Raw genomic sequence first — 27589 nt, 5'->3', positions numbered from 1 at the left:
TCTAAAAGATATCATTTAGTTTATTGATGAAGAGGATTTGAAAAGAGGAGATAAAAAAAGCACCTAGAGAAAGGTTGAGTTATTTGGTATGTAAAAGAAGCACTTAGACCAAGTAAAACATTGATACTATAGTGTATTGTTTATCTACTCAAGTCTGAAATGAAATATTACTCAAGTTAAATCTGGAAGAAGATCAAGTAAGAAAAGTTTCTATCAAGCCTTATTGAGAAGTCAGTATGAGCCAAGTGAAAATCAAGAGGTTTCAAGCAAAGATGAAAAATAGTGCAAGCTGAGTGAATATTAGTATATGCTCAGTAAAGTTTAGTTGGTGCTCAGCATCAGTAAAATTTAGTATTTGTCAAGTGAACTAGTGTTGGTTGAGTGATAGAAGTAGTATAGATGTCGATTGATAGAAAACAATGTTAAATCAAAGATTTGACAAATCTAAGCTAGCTTTTTTTATTTCTTGAATTATGTGAAGTGTGTAGAAGATAACTATGATGAGTTGGTAGCATAAAATTCAAGGAAAACCATTTTGAGGTGAATACAAGGAAGATCGTAGAGGAAGTTTCAAGAGGAACCAAATGAAAAAGTGAGTAGATTCATTGAATCCTACCTAATCCTACCTAACCCAAAAATAGATGATTATGGTTAAGCAAAAAATATCTAAATTCTCTATTCATAGAGATAGCTAGTTAGAAGCAAAGGTTGTCATGTGCAAGAACCTAAGGAAGACTAAAGTGACCAAATAGAAGAGACTAAAATTGACATACAAAGAAAGAAGGCTTAAGGGGATGAATGCTTGAAAGGTGAACAAGCTATCAGAGATGAAGAGTACAAATGCAATGCAAAATGGAGGATTGAAATAGAGATCTATAATCTACAATTGAGTTGTAAGTTTTTATCAGATTAAGTCCTACTATTACTTTCTAATAATTGTACCAGTGTGGATAAAATCCTTTGGATTAAGGTTGACCTAATTGTCATTTGTAAATTCTTTAACTAGGAAACATTCTAATGGAATGGTCTAAGTCCTCTAACAAGGTTCACTCATAATAAGGTGATTGAAATCATTTAACAAATTCACATTTAATAGTGTGTATTATAACCTCTAATAGGGTTGGCCTTTCATAAGGCATTGCTTTAGAAGAGTGAGAATTAGTAGCATGTTACTAGTGGTTTTTTCCAAATTGGATTTCCACATAAAATCCTTGTGTCAAATGGTGTGAATGTTCTTATGATGTTTCATGTTTAGATTTATGCAAATTTTTTTTGACCTAGGACAGTAACCTACAAAGTTAAAGTATTGTATGATCTAATGGATGCATGCATGTTGAGGTTTTATGAGTATGGATCTAATTAGTACTAGAAAAAACATTTTTACATCTAGACCTTGGATAACTAATTCACCACCCCCCCCCCCCCCCCCCCCCCTCAATTATTCTAAATAATTCCAACAATTGGTATCAAAGCCATAGTGTTTGAGATGTAATAGTTTGAAGATACTAAGAGCTAAAGATCAAGATGTATAAAAAGGAGGTGCCCAAATTGAACAAGGAAAAATTTCCTACATGGAAAAGGTTCATGAAGCTACACCTAGGAGGTCTCAGAGACCATGCACAATCTACCATCACCACTAAGCATGTTAATCCTACTGGAGCCCTAATTGTTGATGATCTAAAAAAAAAAAAAGAACACAATCAAGAAATGTTGAATATTTCCTCTACCCTAAGTTACTTAGAGTTCAATGACATCAAGGATTGTGACACTTCAAAGAAGATGTGGGATACTTCACACACAATCTATGGAGGAGATACAAATGTTTTGAGAGCCAAATCTAAAATTCTAAGAGGGAATTTTGATGACATGAGAATGCAAGAAGGTGAGAACGTTTTTCAATATTTCTCTAGAGTAAAAGATGTTGTTTATGCTATTAGAGAAGCTAATGGTATCATTGATGATGAGACTGTACTAAGAAAATTACTAAGAACATTGTTGCTTATCTATGCTATTAGAGTTTATGCCATACAAAAACTAAGATGTATACCTAGTAGCAATCTATCCCTTGAAGGTTTGATGGGTAGGATCACTACCTTTGAACTCTCTAATTTTGATAATTTCAAATTTGAAAATGTTGAATATACTTTCAAAGCTAAATTGTCATTAAAGGAACCTGACGAGAAAAAGAAAAAGGTCAACTATATTTCTAGTAATAGTGATACAAATTAGGAAGATGTAGAATGGCTGAAAGCATTATTGGTGAGGAGATTTCATAGAGGAAAAAGAAAAATCAAAGGTAAGTGTAGTAAACCCAATAGGTTATAACTTCTTCAAACACCAAAATCTTCTCTAGTTCAGTTGTTCGACATTTTGTCCAACACTTTGTAGGAAATTTTTGATACCAATGTAATATCCTCTTACAAGGAACTAATATGCAAGTGAAATTCTTTTGGCATTTTTAATGCAAATACATGGAAACTAGATATGAAATGCAAAACAATTGCCATACAATAATGACTATAGTAATGCCAAATTTTGATTCTAAATTATCACAGCAAAATCATATGCTTATGAAGTACAATCATAAATACTAGTAGTTAAAAGAGGAACCTAATAATAGTGATGCCCAAGAATGGAAATGAATCAAATATAGATACTACAGTGCGGCATTGTGCATGCGTACTGTAGCATCCAAAATCTATTCTCCAATTTATGCACAAATAGAACTCCTGAATTGAAGCTTTCCTTAATACCAAATTCAATGGATATTTCACCACCTCAAATGGTTGCAACACTGAAGAGGTGACGTTCTTCATTAGCTGACTGAAATTGGAAACCTTAGTTCCTTCTCCCAACTTAATACCAAATGCAATTCATAATAATCGGATGATAAACAATGAAGCTCTCACCTCTATTTATACTTTTCCTTCACCCTTCTAGAAGGAAATAAAATATTTAATAATTACATTCTATAGAAGTTTCTCCCTTTCCAATAATTAATGTGCTTTTAGGAAATTAAATTACTAGAAGTTTCTCCCTTCCAATAATTAATACACTCGCTAGAAGCTTCTCTCTTGCAATACAATAATTAATAAAATATTTAATAATTGCAGTTACTAGAAGTTTCCCCCTTCCAATAATTAATGCACTCTTAATTAATTAAATTAATTAAATATAAAGTCACCTTTTTATTTTAATTTATTTAATGACTTTATAAGAAATTAATTTAATCAATTTCTCCTTATTTCTCCACTTAGCCTTCAAAGAATGTCAGGGCTAAGAAGTCCACTGAGATGCTAAAAAGATGGGGACATTATAGTAAGCTACCTATCATGTACTTTAATTGTAATAAGGTTGGTCATATTGCTACTATATGTCCAGAGAAGAAGAACAATAGAAATGGAGATAAATACAAAAGCAAAAGAGATGAGGACAGTAAAGATTACAAAGATAGAGGAAAGAAGTCTTGCTACATTGCTAAAGAGGAAACAAAAGATGGATCTGATGACCATGATGATGAAGTGGTGTACATTGCAATGAAGGATGATTTTGATAAGGACAAGGAAACTAAACTAGTATCTTATGTGAATGGATCATTGATAGTGGGTGTTCACATCACACAATTGGAGATAAAAGTAAGTTCATTACCCTTGATTATTACAATAGAAATAGTGTAAGATCTGGTAGTGATGTACCCTGTCTAATAAAAGGTAAAGGATCAATAAAATTGATAAAAAATATCATGTGTGACAATGCTTATTATGTAGAAGGACTTAACTATAACTTGTTGAGTGTGTCATAATTGAATAGTTTAGGTTGCAAAGTTGAGTTTGAGAACAATATAGCAAAGATATATGACATTTGAATCAAACTAGAGGTAATCTATTTTATCTTGACATGAATGATGCTACTTGTCTTTTTGTGGAATTTAATTATGTGTGGCTATGGCATAAGAGGTTGTGTCATGTTAAATTTGATAACTTAGTGAGTATCAGTAACATGAAAAGATTCAAAGGTTTTCCTAAACTAAAGAAACATAACAATATGATTTTCAAACAATGCTAGTTATGAAAGATGACAAAATCTAGTTTAAAAGTAAGACTCAAACCTCTAAAAAAAAATTGGAATTAGTTCATACTTATTTGTGTGGACCAATTTATGTGCAAAGTTACAAAGGTGATAAGTGCATTATCCTATTTGTTGATGATTTTTCTAGGATGATGACAGTTATGTTTCTGAAACAAAAATTTGATGCTTTCCAAATGTTTAAGTGTTACTTAGCTAGAGTTGACAAAGAGAAAGAAAAAAGCTTGAAATATCTAAGATCTAATAGAGGTGGAGAATTTGCATCAAATAGGTTTGAGATATTTTTTAATGATAGAGGAATCAAGAGACAAACTTTTGCACCTAGGACCCCTATACAAAATGGGATTGTTGAAAGGAGGAACATATCTATAATGGACTGTGCTAGAAGACTCATGATGGAGAAGAATGTTTCTTTGAAATACTTGAGAGAAGTTATAAGGATGGTTTTCTATACCTTGAACCATGTACAAGTCAAGAAAGGTACTCATTCAACACCTTTTAAACTATGGTGTGGATACTCACCCAATGTGAAATATTTTAAAGCATTTTAAAGAAAGTGCTACAATCTTAAGAATTTTAGGAATGGTAAAGTAGATGTTAAAAGTGAAGAAGGTATATTCCTTGGTTATTCCATAAGAAGTAAATCTTATAAGTGTTTGAATACTAACACTAGCAAAGTTGTGAAAAGTGTAAATGTGAAGTTTGATTAATATAAAGAGGTGCATGAAGCTGAACCTATGAAGGAACCTAAAGAGTAAAAATATTTTATACACTTCTATGAAGGTATGCCTATTAATGAAGGTGTTGTAAATCAAGATATTAATCAACAATAGGTTTTAGTGATTATCGAATCAAATACAATAAATGTCAAGTTGCATTTAGGAACCAAGTTGCTTTCAGGAGCTAAGTTGCAAACAAAAGTTAAGGTTGTTGGAATTATGTTGTATTTTTCATTAGTGACAAAACTTGTTCAATTCTAAATGATTATTAAGCTCATCACTTAGTCTACAGTTTATACTAAGCATTTAGTGCTTACCTAATAAGTTCATCAGTTAAGCAGTTCACACCGACCATTCCTGAAGCTACCAAATGAGTGTGCAGTCTAGTAGTGTTTATTGAGCTTACACTATTCATCAAGTAGATAGCAGTCACCGAGCTTCATAGTGTTTATCAAGTCATCAGTTTGTGTGATGAGAAGCCAATGTTTACCGAGTGATGGATGTGTAGTGTTTATCGAGTGATAGCAAGGTAAACAAAGGATTCAGTATCTACAAAGTAACACTATATCTATCGAGTCTCCAATGGTTACCGAGTTCCAAGGTACATTGTATGACTAGTGTGGATTGAGCTTCTACTTCTACTGAATGCATGATAATTTTGAGTAATGTAGTGGACGTTGAGTATCAGAAGTTCACTAAGTTAGCTTAAAGAACCTTAGTTTTCTACTATTTGGCTGACTCGATAATATTTTGTTTACTTGTGTTTTAGCTAACCTTGTATTTGTAAATATTGGAATGGTATATATGTAATGTATTGTATCATTTGCAATGTATGGATGTGTATATCAAGGAATGGATATGTAATGTTTTGAGAAGAGAAAATGTGAATCAGTAGCAAAGCAAAGTATTCAGCAAGGTCTACAGGGAGCAATGAATTTATATCAATCACAAGAGGTGATCTGTACATAAAGGATCTAATCAGCAATCAAGTTGTAAGTCAGATCTATTGTTTCATCTTGATAGGTGAATCAGTTTTCTAAATCCCTTAATAGGGTAGACTTAACAGTCTTTGTTTAAATCTCCTAACAGAGTGCATACTTCATTGTATGTCTGTAAAACTTCTAACAAGGTGGACCTAGCAGTCAAAATTGCTCTTAACAGGGCAGATCATCAGAAGTGGCCCTAACAAGCCAACTTTATACTATAGTAGTGAAGTTTTGTGGGTATCATCCCCACCCTAGTTTTACTTTCTTTTTGGAAGGTTTTTGGGTCACCAAAATACTATGTTCATGTGTTATGAATGATTATATTTTCTCATGTATGCAGTAGATTAGATGAATGAATGATGAATGATTTATATTGTTAAATTGATTTAAAGTTTTTGAGGTTACTAATTCACCCTTCCCCTCTTAGTAACCTAGCTAGTCTTGATTATTTCCAACAATTAGTATCAAAGCTTTGTGGTTCTCAAGATAAAGTTTGACAGCTTGAGCAAAGATCAAGGAAAATAGAGATATTTAGACTTGATAAAGCTATTGATAATCAAAAGCTAGATCTGGAGATGGCCATAGCTCAACTCAAGGAAGAAAAAGAGCATATTTCCCAATCCCTGAAAAGAAGGAAGGAACTTGCTAAACAAATGAATGACCACCAGTATGTTCAAGAAAATATTGAAAACTTTTTCTTTCAAGCAGTTCAGATGAAACAAATGAGCCAATCAAAGAACTCCTAGAAAGGAATGGCTCTCTACAAGAAGAGGTAAGAAAATTGAAAAGAGAACAAGAAATTCAGTCCATAAGAATGTGTGAAATCTTGGAACAAAGGAATAAGGCAAGTGAAGACTTGGAGATAAGGAACAATGCAAATCAAAATCAATCCCTTCAACAAGAAAGTCTTATCAAACAGCTCTCAAATGCAAATGAGGAAATTATGAATCTAAGATTTGAAAATGAAAGTTTAAGGAATGATTCAATCACTGAAAGACAAATCAATGAAAGATTGAAAGATGATCTAATTTCTATAAAGAAACTCAATGAAAGGATGATGAAATCCCAAGTAGACATGGATCAATTGAATCAACAAAGTGAGCAAAATCTTTATAGGCAAAAAGGTAAAGCAGGACTTGGATACAAAGAGGAAGGTGAATCTTCCAAGCAAGGTGCCCAAAGGAATCAAAAACCTACTTGCAATCATTGTGGTAAGTTAGGTCACACATCAAAAAAATGTTGGAGCAATGAAAAATAAAAATTCAATGGAAAATGCTACAGTTGTGGTCAACATGGTCATAAAGCTAATGAATGCAAGGAGAAACCAAAATTTGAAGGTAAATGTCACAAATGCAAGAAACAAGGTCACAAGGCATCTAAATGCAGATCTAAACCATTCAATCCAGCTAAACAAATTATCAAAGCAATATTTGGATGGGACTACAATACTTGGTGTAGATGTCATTATTGTGGAGAATATGGACACATTGGCATAGACTATACAAGGCATCACTTGAAACAGAGGGATACAACAATAAGATGTTATACATGCACTAAACTTGTTCATATAGCTAAAAACTGCATGAATATAGGAAGAGTTCAAGATGAGAAGAAAGCTAAAGTTGATAACATTAGGAAGCAGATGAGACAACAGTGGATTCTCAAATCTAATGAGCAAAATAGTTCAAATGATGGCCATGTCACTCAAGGAGTGGGTGACTCCACCATTTCCAATTAGATTCATGAAGGAGGAACTGGAACTATATCATCAAGTCATATCTTGAGTAGTTCCAAATGAATGAAAGTAGAAGATCCAAATCAATATTTCAGATACAAAGGGATCACATGAATTCAGCATTCACTGAGCAAGGTTGGTCACAAACTTAACCAAGCTAGGTTGGGAGAAGTAAAGTTTTGTTTGATCATTGAGTCACAAGTTTCTACCAAGCTAGTGAGTGGATGACAGTCTGTCATGCACTATGTCATTATGGTACCTAGCATTAATGGAGAATTTTCATCAAAAAGGGTAGAATCTAACTTTATTTTTCACCATGACTTCAGAATTCACATAGCAGAGTGATTCCAGGTGCATCCAGGCAATTTCGAGCAAATTTGCAATGAAGAATTTGTTCAAAAAAATTCTCTCATCTACCGAGCAGTGATGGCATCCAAAAGCACCAGCAGCAAAAAGACACAAAGAGGATCTAAGATGTTGGTTAAGGGTATAGATTGGAACACACCAAACTTCAAGCTAGTACCTACAATTACAGAGTCACTGGACCCTAATGGAGCTCAATCTCAAATTCCTCCAAAGCTACTTCTAATTAACAATATTTGCACTCATTTTAAGTGTTCTGTTCAAAAGATTGGAACCCTAGAGATGGATAGTGCCTTAGAAGAGATGTGTATTGATGGTTGGTTGAAACCTAAGCATAAGCACTTAGAGACTAAAGGATTAACCCATATCCTCCATATGGCAAGGAGCTTTCAAATTAAATGGATTAGGTACATTCTTAGTCATATGCATAATGGACAATTGTGGTTAAAATAGCCTGTATTGATCATAAAGAAAATGATTAACAAGATTATGAGTCTTCCTATGCTGAGCAAAGCCAAAACTACCAAAACTTTAGGTTGGGATGAACTTCAAAAGAAAACCCTAGCTGAGTGGGATGGTAGAGGTTTGAACATTAGCACTATTTCTAACATTGAATTGAAGTTTGGTATTCATGTCATTTCTCATAAGATTTATAGCTCCAATTTTTTGAACAGTGTGTTGTGTGAGGTAGTGGATTTGGCATTTAAGATTGTGAAGAAAAATATGGAATTTGATCTGTCAAAATTATTATTGAAGCATTTGAATAAAAACATGGACAGTATCCGGACATCAAAGAACAACCCTTGTAAATTTTGTTCTTTGTTGACATGCCTTGTCTTTTATGTACAAAAGTTCTTTCCATCAAAAGGTTCAGTAGTATGGAGAAAAGATGTTCCAAATATATATCAAATTAATGAATTCATTGTAGAAATGGGTGAAAATGTTGATAGCATTATGGATAATTATTTTGAAGCTTTCAAGGAAAAGATGAACAACAGGTTCAGGATTCCACCCAAGCTTGTTGAGGGTTACAAAGATGATGTATGTTTTATGGTTGATTGTGATAGAGTGTATATTCAGGAAGTCAAGCCTAGAATTGATGGGTGAAACCTATTTCATATGAGGTTAATATTGATGAAACTTGAGATATCATTGAAGCACTAGTGAATGAGCTAGCAGACCCTAAGTAGCCTTATTTTGGAACTTATGAAGAGGCCAAACCTAGAATTGAACTTGAAATCAAGCTACCCTAGGAAATTAGCAAAGGTAAGAGGAAGATAGCCAAGATGAAAATTGTAAGTGGCCCTCTTATGCTTACCAAAGGAAAAGGAGAGGATGAAGAAGAAGAAGAAGAAGAAGAAGAATAAGAATCTAAGAAGGAGGCAATGCCAACAAAGAAGAAGGGTAGGGTAATCATTACCAAGCCACGAAAGGCCTCCATAGCTGTATCCAAAAGAAGATCAAAGAAGAAAGGTAGAACTAAAGTTGTGCTTAGCAAGCCCCCACTTACCTTCTAGGAAAGGTTAAAATAGATGGAAGCAGGAGCAGGCATCAGAAACTTCAAAGCCTTAAAGTTTGAGACAAGAATAGATGTTGAGAAGATGCAAATTGAGGAGTTAGTGCTCAATAAAATGGGAAAATAGAAACATTCCCCAAACCATATTGCTCCACAAATTTCTAATGAATTTTTGGCAAGATTGCAGCCAAGGTGGGAATCAACTGTTCAAATAGCAAAAGACATATATGAGCAATCTTTGAGGAAGTTACTACCTAATCTTACAAATGTAGAAGTTAAGGCAGCAATGAAAAATAATGAAGGTGAAATGATTATTAGATTCCATACATGTTTGATTTTGATCAAAGACATTGAGCATGTGGCTGGAGATGCAATAAACATGTGGAAGAACATCTATCATCTGCACAAGCCCAGTGATGATCCAGTAGAGATTAAGGATGATGATGATGAAAGTGATGATCATGAATAAGACAACACTCCATGTGTCACTTTTGATGTTGAGGACTATCAGGCATTAAAGGTTGATGATGAAGAGAGAGAGGAAGAAGTTGAAGAGGAAGACAAGGAAGAAGATGAAGAAAGTGATCCAATAAGAATTACAGCACAAGTCATAGCCTTCCTTCCTCATTCTCCACCTAAAATTGCTACATCATCAGGATTAGAGATAGCTTTAGCAAGTATGATTGCAACTACCTCAGATATATCATCTGCACAATCACTATTAGCTTCCTCACATCTCTAGGTATCTATAATGGAAGTTTCTACCACTTCATCTACCAAGCTATAGCCCTCTTCATCAGCTCTCAAGTCAACATCATCAGTAGTGTGTTCAGTAGCCAATTCTACAATTGTATCAACTTCATCAGTAGCATGTACAATAAGTGCCCCATCATGTTCAATAGTTTTGTCTACTACAGCTTTAATAGCATCAATTTTTGCTCCAGTTAGTTCTTCAAATGTGAGTACTCTAGTTTGTGCTCCACCTATTGTTACTTCATTTTTGGGAAGCACATCAATTTTGGATACAGTTAGCACTTCTTTCAGTTTTGATTCAGTTGGACCCATTCAAGTTTTTATTGCAAGTCTAGCTATTTCTACTATTGTTTCAATTTCTAAGTCCAAGGAAGTAAGCTCAGAAGTAAAACCAAGGACTTCTCTAAAACTTATGCTTACTGGTAAGGAAATTGATGAAGACATTGATTTGGACAAGGAAATTGTTATTCCTAAGTTGGATCTAGACATTGCCACAGCTGATGAAATGATACTGGTTAGTCAGCTTTTGGAGCAAATGGAAAGGCAGAAATAGCTAAGAGCTAAAAGAGATAGAGAGTTAAAAATAATTGAAAATGCTAAAAATATAATAAATAAGGCTATAGGTGTTGGTGTGGATTCATCACAACACATTTTGTTACAATTGGAAGAAGCTATAAATAAGTTCAATGAAGATACTTTTGGCCAAGAGAAGCTTATTGAGAAGGCAAAGAAAATTTTTGATAATAAGGTTCTTGAGCACATTGCTATAAACCAGGTATAACTATCTACAATTTTGAGCAATCTTGAACATTCTTCTTCCAATGTAACATCACTTTTTGCTAAGTTATGTGATGTTACCGAGTTTACTAAGGAAATAAAGGAAAAACTCAATAAGATTGATGTGGATATGAAGGCTAGTGCTCAAAGGCTACAGCTTGACCCTAGTTCAAGCTCAGCACATCATATTAAGGTGAGATTTTTGTCAGATATGTAGGCAGAATTGCTAAGAGAGGAAGCCAAGATTAGGTCCACATTGATTGATATACAAAACATGATCCTTCTAGTTATGGACTCAATGCATAAACATTTTGTATATTCAAAAACATTGGTCCAGGATAACAATTTTTCTATAGCAAATCATATGATTGAACTTTCTACAGAAGTTTAAGTGGCACTCTCCACCTGCAAAATTTTGCAAGACAACTGGGATAAGACATTGGCTCTTATTCTTAAGGCACACTCTGAATTTCTCTCACATTTTGGTGTCTCTATTTGAATATTTTGCATATCTCTTCTGCATTATTGTCAAAAAGGGGGAGTAAGAGATGATAAGAGACTTGTGGAGATAATAAGGGAGAAAATAGTTTGATATATATACAAAGAAAGACTATGTATATAGTATGTCACATGTATGGGGGAGATATGTGAGATATGTATATATAACAGCTTAATAAAGATCAATTTTGAAAAATCAAAAATAAGTATGACAAGTATACATAAGTCTTGGTTCATAAGTGTTTTTGTCACTAATGCCAAAGGGGGGGGGATTGTTGGCATTATGTTGTATCTGTCATTAGTGACAACACTTATTCAATTTTGAATGATTACCAAGCTCATCACTCGGTCTACAGTTTATACTAAGCATTCAATGGTTGCCTAGCAAGTTCATTAGTTAAGAAGTTCACACTGAGCATTCTTGAAGCTACCAAATGAGTGTGTAGTCTAGCAGTGCTTACCAAGCTTACAATGTTCACCTAGCAGATAGTGGTCACCAAGCTTCATAGTGTTTATCAAGTCATTAGTTTGTGTGATGAGAAGCCAATGTTTATCGAGTGATGGATGTGTAGTGTTTGCCAAGTGACAACAAGGTAAACAAAGGATTCAATATCTATCGAGTAACACTATATCTACCGAGTCTCCAATGGGTACTGAGTTCCAAGCTATGTTTTGTGACTAGTATGGACCAAGCTTCTACTTCTTCTAAGTGCATGATGATGTCGAGTAATGTAGTGGACACCGAGTATCAGAAGTTCACCAAATTAGCTTGAAGAACCCAAGTTTTCTATTGTTTGATTGAGTCAATTATATTTTTCTTACTTGTGTTTTAGTCGACCTTGTATTTGTAAATATTGGAATGGTATATATGTAATGTATTGTATCATTTTCAATGTATGGATCTGTATATCAAGGAATGGATATATAATGTTTTGAGAAGAGAAAATGTGAATCAGCAGTAGAGCAGAGTATTCAGCAAGGTATGTAAGGAGCAGTACAGTTATATCAATCACAAGAGGTGATATGTACATCAAAGATCTAATCAGAAATCAAGTTGTAAGTTATATCTACTATTCATCCTGATAGGTGAATCAATTTTCTAAATCCTTTAATAGGGTAAACTTAACAATCTTTGTTTAAATTTCCTAACAGGGTGCATACTTCATTGTATGTTTGTAAAACCTCTAACAAGGTAGATCTAGCAGTCCAAATTTCTCTCAACAAGGTAGATCATTAGAAATGGTCAATGTAATCCCTAACAGGCCAACTTTATACTATAGTAGTGAATTTTTGTGGGTATCATCCCCACCCCAATTTTACTTTCTTTTTGGAAGGTTTTTGGGTCACCAAAATATCATGTTCATGTGTTATGAATGATTATCTTTTCTCATGCATGTAGTAGATTAGATGAATGAATGGTGAATGATTTATATTATTAAATTGATTTAAATTTTTTGAGGTTACTGATTCACCCCTCCCCTCTCAGTAACCTAGCTATTCTTGATTATTTCCAATAGAGGTACATTCTGGTTCTAAGATAATTGTACATGAAAGGAATGTAGATCTACCTAATATAGAAGTGCATAGTGATTCTAAATTTGACATCCCTATTGAAAAAAGAAGAGCATAACCAAGATTGTCAAATTATGTCAAAAGACATCACCCTGACGAACAAATTATTAGCAATAAAGAAGCTCGACCAATGAAAAGGAACAGGCTGAGAAGTGATACATGTTTTTTAAGAATGCATGATCCTAAGATAGTGAAAGATTCCCTAGAGAATGAAGATTGGAGCAAAGCCATGAAACAAGAGATTGATCATATTGAGAAGAACAAGATATGGACTCTAGTACCTAGACCAGAAGACAAGAATGTGATTGGAACCAAGTGGGACAGAAACAAGTTAGATGAGAATGGTGAACTCACAAGGAATAATTCAAGATTAGTTTCCAAGGGGTATGCACAAGATGAGGGAATTTACTATGGAGAAACATTTTCCCCAATTGCAAGATTAAAAGGAGTAAGAACTCTACTTGCTTACTCTACATACAAAGATTTCAAAAAATTATCAAATGGATGTGAAGTCAACATTTCTGAAGGTATATTAGAAGAAGAGGTTTACATAGAACATCATGAAGGATTTGTTGATCCAAACAAAAAGAACATGGTATGTAGACTACACAAAGATTTATATGGCTTAAAGAAAGCCCCAAGAGCATGGTATGAAAGGCTTCACAATTATCTTGTGAAGATTGGTTTTGAGAAGATTGATGATAACAACAATATTTACTTGAAGATAGAAGGAGGTAAAGGTATTTTACTATCTAAAATTTTTGTTGATGATATCATAGTTGGAGGTCAAAATGAATTATGTAAGGCATTTGCAAATGAAATGAAGCAAGAATTTGAGGTGTCTATGTTTAGAGAGATCAAGTTCTTTGTTGGTTTTCAAGTATATCAGATGAAATATGGTATATACACCACTCAATCTAAGTATGTGAAGGGAATGTTGAAAACTTTTGGTTTACAGGATTCAAAACTAGTTAGCACTCCTATGGTAACATGACATAAACTTTCAAAGAATGATGATTCTACTTATGTGAATCAAACATTGTGCAGGGCTATGATTGACAAGTTTCAATATGTAGTACATAGAAAACTAGACATTGCATGAGATGTTGGGATTGTTGCAAGATTTTTTGCAAATCCCAAGGAGAATCATTTGATGGTTTTTAAGAGAACTATGAGATATCTGAAAGGAACAAAAGACTATGGTCTATACTACAAGAAAAATGACAAATTTGAGTTAAGAGCCTATACAAATGTTGATTGGGCTAGAAAAATTGATGATAGAAAGAGTACAAGTGGTGGAGCATTTTTCTTAGGAAAGAGATTGGTCAGGTGGACCAGTAAGAAACAAAATTGTATATTTCAATCTACTACTAAAGCTGAATATGTGGTTGTTGCAGTAATTTTTACAAATGTGGTATGGATCAAATAGCTACTCAAAGGTATGAAGGAGGAAATCACTAAACCTATGGCACATTATTGTGATAATACAAGTGTTATAAACATATCAAAGAACCCTGTGATGCACATAAAGACAAAGCACATTCCAATCAAGTATCATTACTTGAGAGAGTTGCTTCAAGACAAAGAAGTGAGAATGGAATATGTGAATACAAAAGAATAGATAGCTGATATATTCACAAAATCTTTACCTAAGGATGCATATGAATATATTAGAGGTAAACTAGGGGTGACACCCCTATCCAAATCTACTTAAGAAGCATGAGTAGTGCCCTCCATCAACTAAGTTGAATATTGTATCTTACAACTATATGCAGTGGGTCTTACTTTAGGAGCTACCTAAAGTAATGGAGTTGAATTAGAAGACTCACAATCACATGCAAGGTGACAGAGGGAGAACCCGAATTGATTATATCTACATACTGAGATGACAAGTCTTTGGCATTTTTGTCAAAGAGGGAGATAAGTACCTGAATATCAAAAAGAGGGAGAATACTCTAATGAGGGAGATATAAGAGAGATACATTGAAGGAGATTATCAAAGCTTACATTACCCTATATAGAGGAAGGACATATATTGATAGAGGGAGAAATTTCAAAGATATTATTTTCTTTTTGGTATTGTTGTTGGTATTGGTTTTCCATCAATGCCAAAGAGGGAGATTGTTGATATGATTATTTTGAAGTGAAGAACCTATAATGGAACAATCATTATTTTTTCAATGATGTCAAACCTACTACCTACTAGTGAGACAATTGCTTTTTGGTTTGAAAGATATCGTTTAGTTGATTAATGACTAGGATTTGAAAAAAGGAGACAACAAAAGTACCAAGAGAAAGGTTAAGTTATTTGGTATGTAAAAGAAGCACTTAAACCAAGTAATACATTGATACTAAAGTGTATTGTTTATCTACCTAAAGTTTGAAATGAAAGATTACTCAAGTTAAGCTTGAAAGAAGGTCAAGTAAGAAAAGTTCCTGCCAAGCCTTGTCGAGCAGTTAGTACAAGCTAAACAGAAATCAATTGAAGTTTAGTGAAAATCAAGAGGTTTCAAATAAAGATAAAAAATAGTGCAAGTTGAGTGAAAGTTAGTATATGCTAAGTTTAGTTGATGTTGAGCATTAGTAAACTTTAGTGTTTTCCAAGTGAATTGGTGTTGGTTGAGTGACAAAATAGTATAGATGTCGAGTGACAGAAAATAGTGTTAAATCGAAGACTTGAAAAATCTAAGCCAACTAATTTGATTTCTTGAATTATGTGAAGTGTGTGGAAGATAACTATGATGAGTTGGTGGCACAAAATTCAAGGTAAACTATTTTGAGGAGAATACAAGGGATATTATAGAGGAAGTTTCTAGAGGAACCAAATGGAAAAGTGGGTAGATTTATTGAATCCTACATAATCCTACCTAACCCTAAAATGGATGATTATGATTAAGTAGAAAAAGATCTAAATTCTCTATTTATAGAGATAGTTGATTAGAAGAAAAGGTTGTCATATGCAAGAACCTAAGGAAGAAAAGGGGTCTATGGTATTGCATTATTTAGTGGCCTGACAAAAGAGACTACAATTGGCATACAAAGAAAGAAGGCTTAAGGGGATGAATGCTTGAAGGGTGAACAAGCTATCAAAGCTAAAGAGTATGAATGCCAAGCAGAATGGAGGACTAAAATAGAGATATGTAATCTACAATTTAGTTGTAATTTTTTATCAAATTAAATTCTACTATTACTTTCTAATAATTGTACCAATGTGGATAAAATCCTTTGGATTAAGGTTGACCTAACAGTAATTTGTAAATCCTTTAATCGAGTGACATTATAATAGAATGGTCTAAATTCCTCTAACAATGCTCACTTCTAACAGGGTGATTGAAATCCTTTAACCAGGTCACATCTAATAGTGTATATTATAACCTTTAATAGGATTGGCCTTTCATAGGGCATCACTTTAGAAGAGTGAGAATTAGTAGCATGTTACTAGTGGTTTTTTTCAAATTGGGTTTCCACATAAAATTCTTGTGTCAAATTGTGCGATTTTTTTTATGGTGTTTCATGTTTACATCTATGCAAAGTTGTTTTGACCTAGGATAGTAACCTACAAAGCTAAAGTATTTTATGATCTAATGGATGCATGCATGTTGAGGTTTTATGGGTATGGATTTGATTAGTACTAAAAAGTTGTATTTGTACATATGGACCTTGGATAAGTGATTCACCCTCCCCCCCAGTTATTCTAAAGAATTATGACAGGTTTTTAGTTTGATTCTAGTTTCTATGAGCATGTTGATTCACTTTTTCATAGTAGGCATGATGTTGAAGTAAATTGTGATTGGTATATTCACTATGAGAGTGAAGAAAGTTATTATGTTTTTCCAAGTGAATTAATTCAAAATACTAATCTGATTGGTGAGACTAATAAGGTTGATGTTTTCAGCTTACCTCATGAAAGTGGAAATGAGAATCAAGTATATGATAGAGGTAAGAATTTTTGTTGAAGTTTGGTGCCCAGGGCCATTGTTTGTACAATTTAGAAGTAGTTTTTTTTTCTTTCAATAAGATTGTTTTAAGAGAAATTTTTGGAGTGGTTTGCTTCTTCTAGATATTTGAATCCTTTCCATACCCGCAAGGGACATGCATCCCTAGATAGAGCCAATGATGGGACTCAAAAATGCATCATGATTTTGAGTACCATTCTAAATTTTGAGCCAAATTGAGCCCCTATAAGAACTTTATGTGCATGTGTACCTGGCCATCACTTAGAGGCCTATGAAGTGTTTTAAATTTCTAACACTTGCATTCAGCATATGCATGCATCTTAGTGGAACTCGATATTTTGAAAGTATTTTCCACTTAATGTTTTCTTTGATTGCAGTTGATCTTATTGGTCCATTTCCATGTGGAAGTTATGACTTCCCATATACATAAAGGGCACATGTCTCAAATACATTTCTAGGACTTAATCATCACATGGTGATCCCTATCCATGAATCCTAGCTTTGATTCAATAGAAATTTCATGATGTATATGATTTTTTCCCATATCACTATAATTATAACAATGAGGTATTAGATATTGGGGTATCCTATAGCAAGTGCAATAAGGTCATCTTGAATTCAAGTATGATATCCTTATAGCATATAGTGATTTGGTTGATTATTGTGCAAAGAAGGCTCATTATCAATATGGTGACAAGCGATGATATTAGTATAGCATATAGCGATTGGGTTAATCATTGTGCAAAGAAGGCTCATTATCTATATGGTGACAAGTGATAAAGGAAGGTATATCTATGTAACATATGGTGATAATCGGCAACCAAGATTTCATGGATTTGGCTATGGCAATGACTAATGAGGCTATCAATAATAGTTATGACAATGGGTAAAGGAAGCTAGATATGAATTTTTTATTTATGTTATGGCAAAATGAATCATTAGAGATCATAGAAATGACATTTTTTTATAGTGAATGGCAATGAGAAATCTTATGTCGCTATAGGTTCTGGCAATGAAGCATCTTGGAGATGGTGGACCACTATTGCAATAACAATAAGGATTTTGGTGATTAGAGGAAGTAGTATTTTGTTATTGCAATAAAGAAAACTTTATAAAGGAGGCGAGATCTTATGATCACTATACCCTAAAGTAATGGTCCCTATTGGAGGTCATGGAAGGAGATGGTTTATACAATGATGAGTGATGGTGCCATAACTATTTTTATAAAAATTGTTGATGAGAAAAAAAGGTGTAGAATAACAGCTCTCCTCTTTTCACTGCAATCTCCATCTCCATGATTTGAGTAGGGAAAATGTTAGAAATGTAGGCCAAATGATGAATTGGTTCCCACTATGGATATCATTCATAGAAATAGAAGGAGGAATGTCATTTTCAATCTAGCAATAAAAAATAGAGGAAAATGCTCAGATTTCTAATCCCACATTGGCTAGGAAGTGGTCTCCAAATATTATTATAAGCCAAAGCACACTATAGTTTAGTGTCTGAAAAGACACGAGATCTTTTGAGGTGGCCAAGTGCACATGAGGGGCACACCCAACCAACTAGTAGTGAATTCAATAGGATTTTGATCAAGATTACAAGAATTAGTGATGATGTAATTAATGTGGATAGGTGGCACAAAAATGGTGGCAATCACAATGTCACAAGATAGGCTAGATGGTTAGAGGATGAAGTCATGAAGATTTGAAATGGTGATCAGCATAGCTTTCCATGGAGAAAGAATAGTTAGCATTAAATAGTTGTGATGTTGCACCTAACATCGCAAGGATAACTACACTATTGGTGCAAGCTACCATGAGGACCCAAAAATGGTTGCGCGCCACTTCACAAGTTTATGGTGATTTCTAACAAGAAAGGGTGTAAAGTTGTACAGTTGTGCCATGTGGCATAGTGGGTCTAGGTGGCAGATTAATAGACATGACATATATCTAAGGAGAAATCTAGATGTGACATGTGGAATCTAATCAATGGTCAACTCGAGGTTTGACGGAGGTAGGGATAAGGTAATGTATGAAAGATTCAAAATGTTAAAATATTAAAAATCCCTTCAAATATGTACGTGCATTCTGAGGGCTAAAATTTTGAAAATAAATTTGAGATATAATACATAGTTGAGACTATATGATATTAAATATTTCAATATTAAAATGCTCTAATCATGGCCAAGGGCCTAAAACTTCAAACGCATGCCTAAGGCCTCATTTTGATCTGAAATATGAAGTATTATATATCAATGGAAAGGGGAGAAGGTGAATTTTTTGTTTTTGTAATTAGAATATGTGTAGGTCATAAATGGTAAAAGTTATAAGCATATTTGTGAAAATAGGGGCATCCTCAGTAGAACAGATGTTTTTCATCATGGAGTTTTAGAATCAGTTAAGAAGCAAACAAAGAAGTTTGTTGGCTCCAGATTTAGTAAAAAATATTTTTAGAAGTGTTATTTTTCCTTTGCACACATTTGGTGAATTTTTTGACTCTTGTTTGTAGCATCAAATTCAGCATCTTTTACAGTTTGTTATGTTTCCATCATTTGGGTAGTTTCAAGCTTTTTTCAAACAAAATGATGGGATCTGATTTTCAGTTGAAGGAAGAGAGTAGAGAGAAGTTTTACATCAGCAAGTTGAAGTTCTTCAAGTGGACAAATGGTAGCATCATAGAAGATCTATGATTTCTTCCATTTTATTTAGTCTCTTTTCTTCTCTCTCTAGGGTTGTTTATGGGTGGCTATTTTCTAGACTATTAAGCAAAGCTCTAGCTATGATCCCCCCATTCATGTCTAGCATTTCTCTCTATATATGAACATCATTAATGAAGTTTTAGAGATAGTTCTAGTCTATTTAGTAGATTCATGAGTTAATTTCATGCATCCTTGTGTATTTGTTTCAAGGAAATGAATAAAATGCAGCAAATGAGTTTATCTTCAGTCAAATTCTTGTCTCGTGTTTATGATGTTTGTAATCTTCTATGGTTAGTGAATAAAGAGCATAGATCCAGTTGTAATCTATTTTAGGTTGTATGTTTTGGTATATTTTTCTTATGATTCAGGGATCATGTAAATTATTGACTTACCATAACAAGGTTGCAAATTTCATGAAGGGATAGGTCAAGTATGAGATTCAGTCTCAATGCAGATGTTTGATTCACAAGGTGAATGGATAGATCTAGAGTCTTGATATTTGACATGTATCAATGATTTCCAAGGATGTGTGTTAGTAATTTGTGGAATTTCCCAATAGATAAGGCACTTATCAACTACAGGATCTAAATATTTTTTTGTTCATATCTAGGTTTTGGTTATATTCAACACATTAATCAAAGTTTTTACCTTTATATTGAAGAGCGGAAAGGATTTTCCCTCACTTAGCTTGTCAAGTTCATAGGTAATGTTATTAGCTATTTCATGTTTGTGTTGTTTGAATAAGCAAGTAGAAGAATTGGGGATTCAATCTGTTTAATCTAGATTTAGATATATGTTTTGGCAACTAGTACCATATGTATGAATCTAAGGTTCATGTGCCTAGGTCTTGAAAAGCCTAAAGAAGGAGTATAGCTTTATAGTTGGCCTTGATGTTTGAATAGGTATGTTGAACATAGGAATTAGCTACACCTAGATTTATTTTTTCCCATCATTGGGTTGTTCAAAAGCTCTTAATTTAGGAGCCAACAAAATGCCTACTCTATTGGGGATAAGGTTGCAATAAGTCTTATTGAAAGGACAAAATCTCTGGTATAAAATGCATATTTTCAGTCATGTATTTGAGCATGATTTTCCCATCTGAGTCAGCCAACAAGATGGTGACTATGCTAGGGAGTGTATTGAATCTATATAATAGAAAAACCTTGAGAATTTAAAAAGAGATTAAATATAATGGAAAGAAGTACATGAAACAATTTACAACAATAGATTTTTTGATGTGATTTCTAGTTTCTTACTCAAAAAATCATGCATCCTAATGGTTACCTTATCCAGGATAATAGTACTTTGAAAGTTGAATGTAAATTGCATTGTTGCTAGTGAATTCATCATCAATCAGTTTAGTTGGGTAATTTTTTTAAGTGTTGTTGTAAAATTCAATGTCAAGAATGCTCAAATGTGTATGTTATATTTTCCAAGTTTGTAAATCTCCAAGAATGGTTTGATGGTCTACAAGTTCCTACAAATTGAAGGTCTTGTTCAAATTTTTCAAGTGACAAATTATGTTTTAAATCTTTCTCAAAAGTGTGAGTGGCAATTCTAATATCTCTACACCAGTTCCTAGTTGTTATCATATTGAATATTTAAAAGATTTTTAGTTTGTGTGGGTAGATCTGAAGCTTTTTATAGTAGTTCTTGGAAAAAGAAGTTAAGTTCTTGATTTATAAGTTCAAAGTGTTGTATGTATCTATTGATTTAAGAAGTTGAAAATGGTTGTGTGCAAACCACCTCGAGGTCCCAAAATTGGTTGTGCACCACTTCACAAGGTTATGGTGATTCCTGACAAAAAAGGGTGTGAAGTTGCATGGTTGTGCCATGTGGCATAGTGGTTCTAGTTTGTAGATTAGTAGATGTGACATAGATCTAAGGACCACTCCAAATATGACACATGGTGTCTAGTTAATGGTCAATTAGAGGTTTGATCGAGGTAGGGATAAGGCAATGTATGAAAAATTACTAAATATTAAAATATTAAAAATCCCTTCAAATATGTATGTTCATTATGAGGGCTAAAAGTTTGAAAATAGATTTGAGATATAATACATAATTGAGACTATATGATATTAAATATTTCAACATTAAAATGCTCTGATCATGGCCAAGGGCTTGAAACTTCAAACACACACTACAAGCTTCATTTTTATCCGAAATATGAAGTATTATATATCAACAAAAAGGGGAGAAGTTATATTTTCTAATTTTATAGTTTGGATATGTGCAAGCCATTAATGGTAGAAGTTTTTAAGAAGATTTTTGAAAATAGGGGCATTCTTAGCAGAATTGATGTTTTTCATCATGGAATTTGAGAATTAGTTAAGAAGCAAATAGAGAAGTTTCTAGGAACCAAATTTGGGGGAAAATATTTCTAGAAGTGTTATTTTTCCTTTGCACACATTTGGCATATGTTTTGGCTCTTTTTTGTAGCATCAAATTTAGCATCTTTTTCAATTGGTTATGTCTCCATCATTTGGAAAGTTTCAAGCTTTTCTCAAACAAAATGATAGGATCTGATTTTTAATTGAAGGAAGAGAGTAGAGAGAAGTTTTTCATCAGCAAGTGGAAGTTTTTCAAGTGGACAAATGGTAGCATCATAGTAGATCTAGGATTTCTTCCATTCTATTTAGTCTCTTATCTTCTATTTCTCTAGGGTTATTCGGTTGGTTATTTTCTAGACCTTGAGTAGAGCTCTAGCTATGTTCCCACAATTCATGCACAACATTTATCTTTGTATATGTACATCATTAATGAAGTTTTAGAGATAGTTCTAGTCTATTCAGTTGTTTCATGAGTTAATTTCATGCATCCTCATGTATTTATTTCAAGGAAATGAATAAAATGTAGTGAATGAGTTTATCTTCAATCTAATTCTTGTCTCTTGCTTATGATGTTTGTAATCTTTTGTAGTTTGTGAATAAAGAGCACAGATCTAGTTGTAATCTATTTTATGTTGTATGTTTTGGTATATTTTTCTTATGATTCAAGGAGTCGTGTAAATGCTTGATTTACCATAATGAGGTTGTAGATTTCATGAAGGCATAGGTTGAGTATGAGATTTAGTCTCAATGCAGATGTTTGATTCACAAGGTGAATGGATAGATTTGGAGTCTTGATATATGAGATGTATTAATGAAGGATGGGTGTTATTAATTTGTGGAATTGCCCAATAGATAAGGCATTGATTAGCTACAAGATGTAAATGTTTTGTTGTTCATATTTTGGTTTTGTTGATAATATTCAAAACATTAATCAAAGTCTTGTCCCTTTTATGTTGAAGAGCTAAAAGGATTTTCCCTCACTTAGCTTGTCAAGTTCATAGGCCATGTTATTAGCTATTTCATGTCTTTGTTGTTTGCATAAGTAAATAGAAGAATTTTGGTTTCAATCTATTTTATCCAAATTTAGATATATGTTTTAGCAACTAGTACCATTCGAATTAATTTGAGGTTCACCTGCCTAGGTCTTGCAAAGCCTAAAGAAGAAGAAGTATAGCCTTATAGTTGGCACTAATGTCTAAATAGGTACATGTTAAACATGGGAATTAACTACCCCTATATGTATTTGCTCCTATCATTGGGTTATTCAAAAGTTGTTAATTTAGGAGCCAACATGCACCATATGGAAGCTAATGATCACTAGTTAGGATGAAGGTGCATGTCAAGGTGATGATATCTAACATGATACTTTCAATGGTAATGCATTGAAAATGAGCAATGTTATGTTTCATAACCATGTTTATTAGTTAACAAATAAATTATATATATAGACTAGTAGCATATATTTTTATATATAAACCTAAACCATATATTCACACCATCATTGATACATTTATATGAAAAGTTTGTGAATCTATAGTTACACAAAGTAAAGAATACATATGATTGTACCAATGGTATCCTAAGGGAATAGTAAAGTAGCAAACCCTATAAAATTGTTCCTAAATGGTTTTGTTTAGTCTACTGTAACTAGAATGGTAAAAACGTTAGAAGACACATAGGATAGGGGACACCACATTGTCACTTATGCACTATATGGGAGCTAATGATTAACATTTCAAATAATGCAGGTACATGTCAAACAACATGCAAACATAATTTATTCAGGAATCTTCATTAGTTATCTTAGAAGCTTCATAAGACATGGGGAATGCAATACCTTACCACATATCTAGCATATGGAAGCTAATGATCACTACTTAGGATGAAGGTGCATGTCAAGGCGATGAGATATAGGATGCTACTTTCAATGGTAATGCATTGAAGGTGTGTTACATTACGAGTGTGCACTAAAATATGTGTATCTTACTATGTAAAGAAATACAATCCTAAGAATAAACTTAAACAAAATCATCAATAATTACATTAGGTACCATGTGGCACCAGGAAATGTATCCATAATGTACAGCTTTCAATAATATACCTATTGACCAATATGCATGCATTATGCATGACAAAAATGGTATATAAGTGTTAAATGGAGTGGTTTCTATGAAGAGGGTAAGAATAAAAGATATGATAGAAGATTAGACAATGTTTTCTCAAGGAGGAGTATTTAATAGATAGTTCCCAGTGGGTAAAGTGAACTACATACTTAAAGTTTAGTTAATGTGTGCTACTAATGTGGTACTAGCACACAAGGACAAGCACAAATCTATACAATATTAGTGCTGACATGATTAGGAACTAAATAAAGCATATAGAGTAAGTGCTATAGGTTGCGAAAAATACATGAAATTAACTTGGATGTTGATCTTGGCAACCAAAAAAAAAAATTACATGTTCTATTGTGGTAGCAATTAGTAGATAGTCAAATGCTTAACTCCATTATTCTAATATCCTTTGAAATCCTATAGGAAATAGTAAGTTCTTCCAACATTAAAAACTAGCATAAGAAGACAACAAGGAGTGAAATGTGGTTGATCAATAATGCAAGTATGATAGAAAGGTAGTGAAATAATAATGTCCATGAAAGAATAATCAAGTGATTGTTAGGCCAAATGAGAAAAAAAACTTTTTTTATAGAAGCCTCTAAAAGAAGAAAGAGTTTAGGTGCAATGCCTCTTCCATTTTCTTTTTGTGTGACATCCAAGAATGAGGCTTTAACATTATGTGTAATTATGCTTCTATGCTTTTTTGGATATATGTTTGTATGGTATGATTTGGTTGGTCTTGTAAGAGCTCGATCCCTTTAGAATGATCTAGTTTATGTCATTATATTGGTAAGAATTTATATCCTTGTGCTTGGTTGTGAGAACCATTCGGTTATGGCCGGTTTACGTATACCTTATTTAGGATCTTGAACTTATGAGATATGTGCATGCTAGTTTTTGTTGGTTATCTGGATTTGAGCTTGATAATATCTTATGGGATTCATTGATTGTTCTCATTTTATGATTATATGCTAGTATTATGAGATGCAAGTTTGGTTTAGTTCATTCTTGTTCTCATTTCTAATATCACTGCTAAGGTTATGATGGTATTTGGTTTCTAGGACTTTTTAGGTGTTGCAAATTATATGGCTTATGAACTAGCTTGATAGTTTTGAACTGATGTATGTCTCAGTGATTACATGTTTATGATTGTTTATTATGTTTAGATGTTATCTAGATCATTATTATTATATATGTTTATTGAGTCTGAATGGTATTATGCTTTATAGAAATTGATAGATATCTTAATTGGAGTTTCCTTTTTTATATATTTTATGAATGATTTTTTTAATGTTTTAACTCAAATAAAGCCTTGAACTACTTTTCTTGTTTATCCTTCCTGATGTATTTTACAAAGAGGAGTGAAGTCATAGTTACTCATTTCTAAGGTCCACATGGGGTATCGATCCCCTTCACCATTTGATTATTATTTGCACCTTCTTTTACAATATATTATGTGTGTAGTTGCACTTGATATGTTCATGTTTTAATGACTAGGTACCAGACATCTTTCTCTTGAGCTACAAGTTTGAGTGTGTCTTTATCTTAGACGGTGGTTACAAGAGATAGTCGCATTGGTCATTTTTCATATTTATCCACTATTATTCCTAAATGGAACTATTTATCTTAATTGCATTATTACCTTCCAATGCTTGTCATGTAGGCAAGAGCCTAGATTTCATTTATCATATTTTGACCAATATCTATTTGTACATTTAGGCATTTTGTTGTTGTCTCAACTATATTATACATAAAAATATGTTGATTGATACATTTAAATGTTGATTATTTAATTGTTAGCGAATTGTGCCTTAGGTATAGTCTAGTTGTGAGAATATTATTAATTAACTCCCTGAACTTTTCAAAGTATTATTTTTGGGTTAAATGATTTAATATTTGATTAATTTGGGGAAGTTACCTTATCCAAAAGGATTTATAATTTAGAAGTTGAGTTTTTTTCTCACTTCTCACTTTGGGGGAGTATATGAATTTGCTCCATCTTTTTTGGAGAAATTCACTCTTTTGCTAGTTGGAAATTATCTAGGCATCCAAACTTTTTTGTTAATGGCCCATTAGAACTGTGATGGGATTGCTCTCATGTACTAAGAATTTTGTCTGTGTATGTTGATCAACCATTTATTTCTCTCCATTTTAGTTTTTCTCATATTTGAGAGGTAGTGCTTCCCATATTTAATTCATTTCTTTGTATTTTCAATTATTTATTTCTTGTAATGCATATCCATATGTATATCTATGTTTTTCATGTTTTTGTGATTGCATTTGATGCTCATTTTGGCTCATAGGAGTATGTGGGTTTTCTATTGTAAACTTTTATAACATAATATTGTATGTTTTCAACAAAAAAATGTTAAAATTGGAATTTTATCATATTTTTTGGTTAGTGATATTATGAAAACCAATGGCTTTTAATCTCATAGCATGATTTTGAATTTCAATTTTGGGCATTTTTGTGTGCACCTCATTTTGTGTGATCTCCTATTTGGGATTCCCATGTTGGCATATTTTGTAAATTAGACTTTGATGTACCTTGTGATTGTAGTTAGATTATTCAATGGGAATGGATCTGATTACTCATTACTACAATTCAAACCTTGGGTTTTAAATCAATTTTTTGGTTGGTGTGCTTAGAGCCCTATAGTTGCAAATGGTCGCCCTTTTTTATTATTTTCTCTTAAGAGATTCTTGCTTTAGAATTTATTTAAGGATGCCTTCATGGATCCCTTTGGGATGTTAGTATCTTGTGTGTGCCTTTACATTGAATCATCTTGGGATTCATGCTCTTGGTAATGAGACCAACAGAGCATGCTTGTGCACTATCTTATTACTTTAGTTCTTGGCTTTATAAATGCCTTCTTGGGTTTGTCTTGAATTTATTAATGTGTGTTTGATACTACATCCTTGGGAATAATTGATCTATTCCTTATTCACAACATCTTGAAAGACATGTACTCTTGGTTTGTAACCAAATGAGTATTTCTCGTATTTCAATGGAAGCTTGATTTTGACCCTTTTGTGGTCATATGTTTATTGCTATTAATTTTCCCTTTTCTATTGGCACACTCTATGCTAGAGTTGATCTTGCATGTGTTATGTTGATGTTGGGTGTTGATATCACATCTAGCTATGTATTGAGTTATGATCAAGCTATTTCAAGGTCTAAGTGACTCATGCTCTTGGTTTGAGACTAGTAGAGCTATCGTGTTTCATTATGGTTTTATAAATTTGAGTCTTCCTTTTCTTTTTTTGCATTATTTTTTTTTATGCCTTATTATTGTAATGAGATGAGCCTAGATGTTTTCATAGAAAAGTGGAGTAGCTCTTAACATAGAGCTCATCCCATAAGTATAAGGAATATAAACATTAAGGAGTCCTTAAAAATTTCCAACATAATAAAATAAATTTGGTAGAATACATTAATAAGATAAATATGATTACATGGTCATCTAGGGATGTTGATCAAAGGTA

Source organism: Cupressus sempervirens, chromosome 1 (genome assembly GCF_028749045.1).
Source record: "Cupressus sempervirens isolate cs-2001-9-10 chromosome 1, ASM2874904v1, whole genome shotgun sequence".
Lineage (NCBI taxonomy): Eukaryota > Viridiplantae > Streptophyta > Pinopsida > Cupressales > Cupressaceae > Cupressus > Cupressus sempervirens.
Note: the sequence above shows the minus strand (reverse complement) of the source record.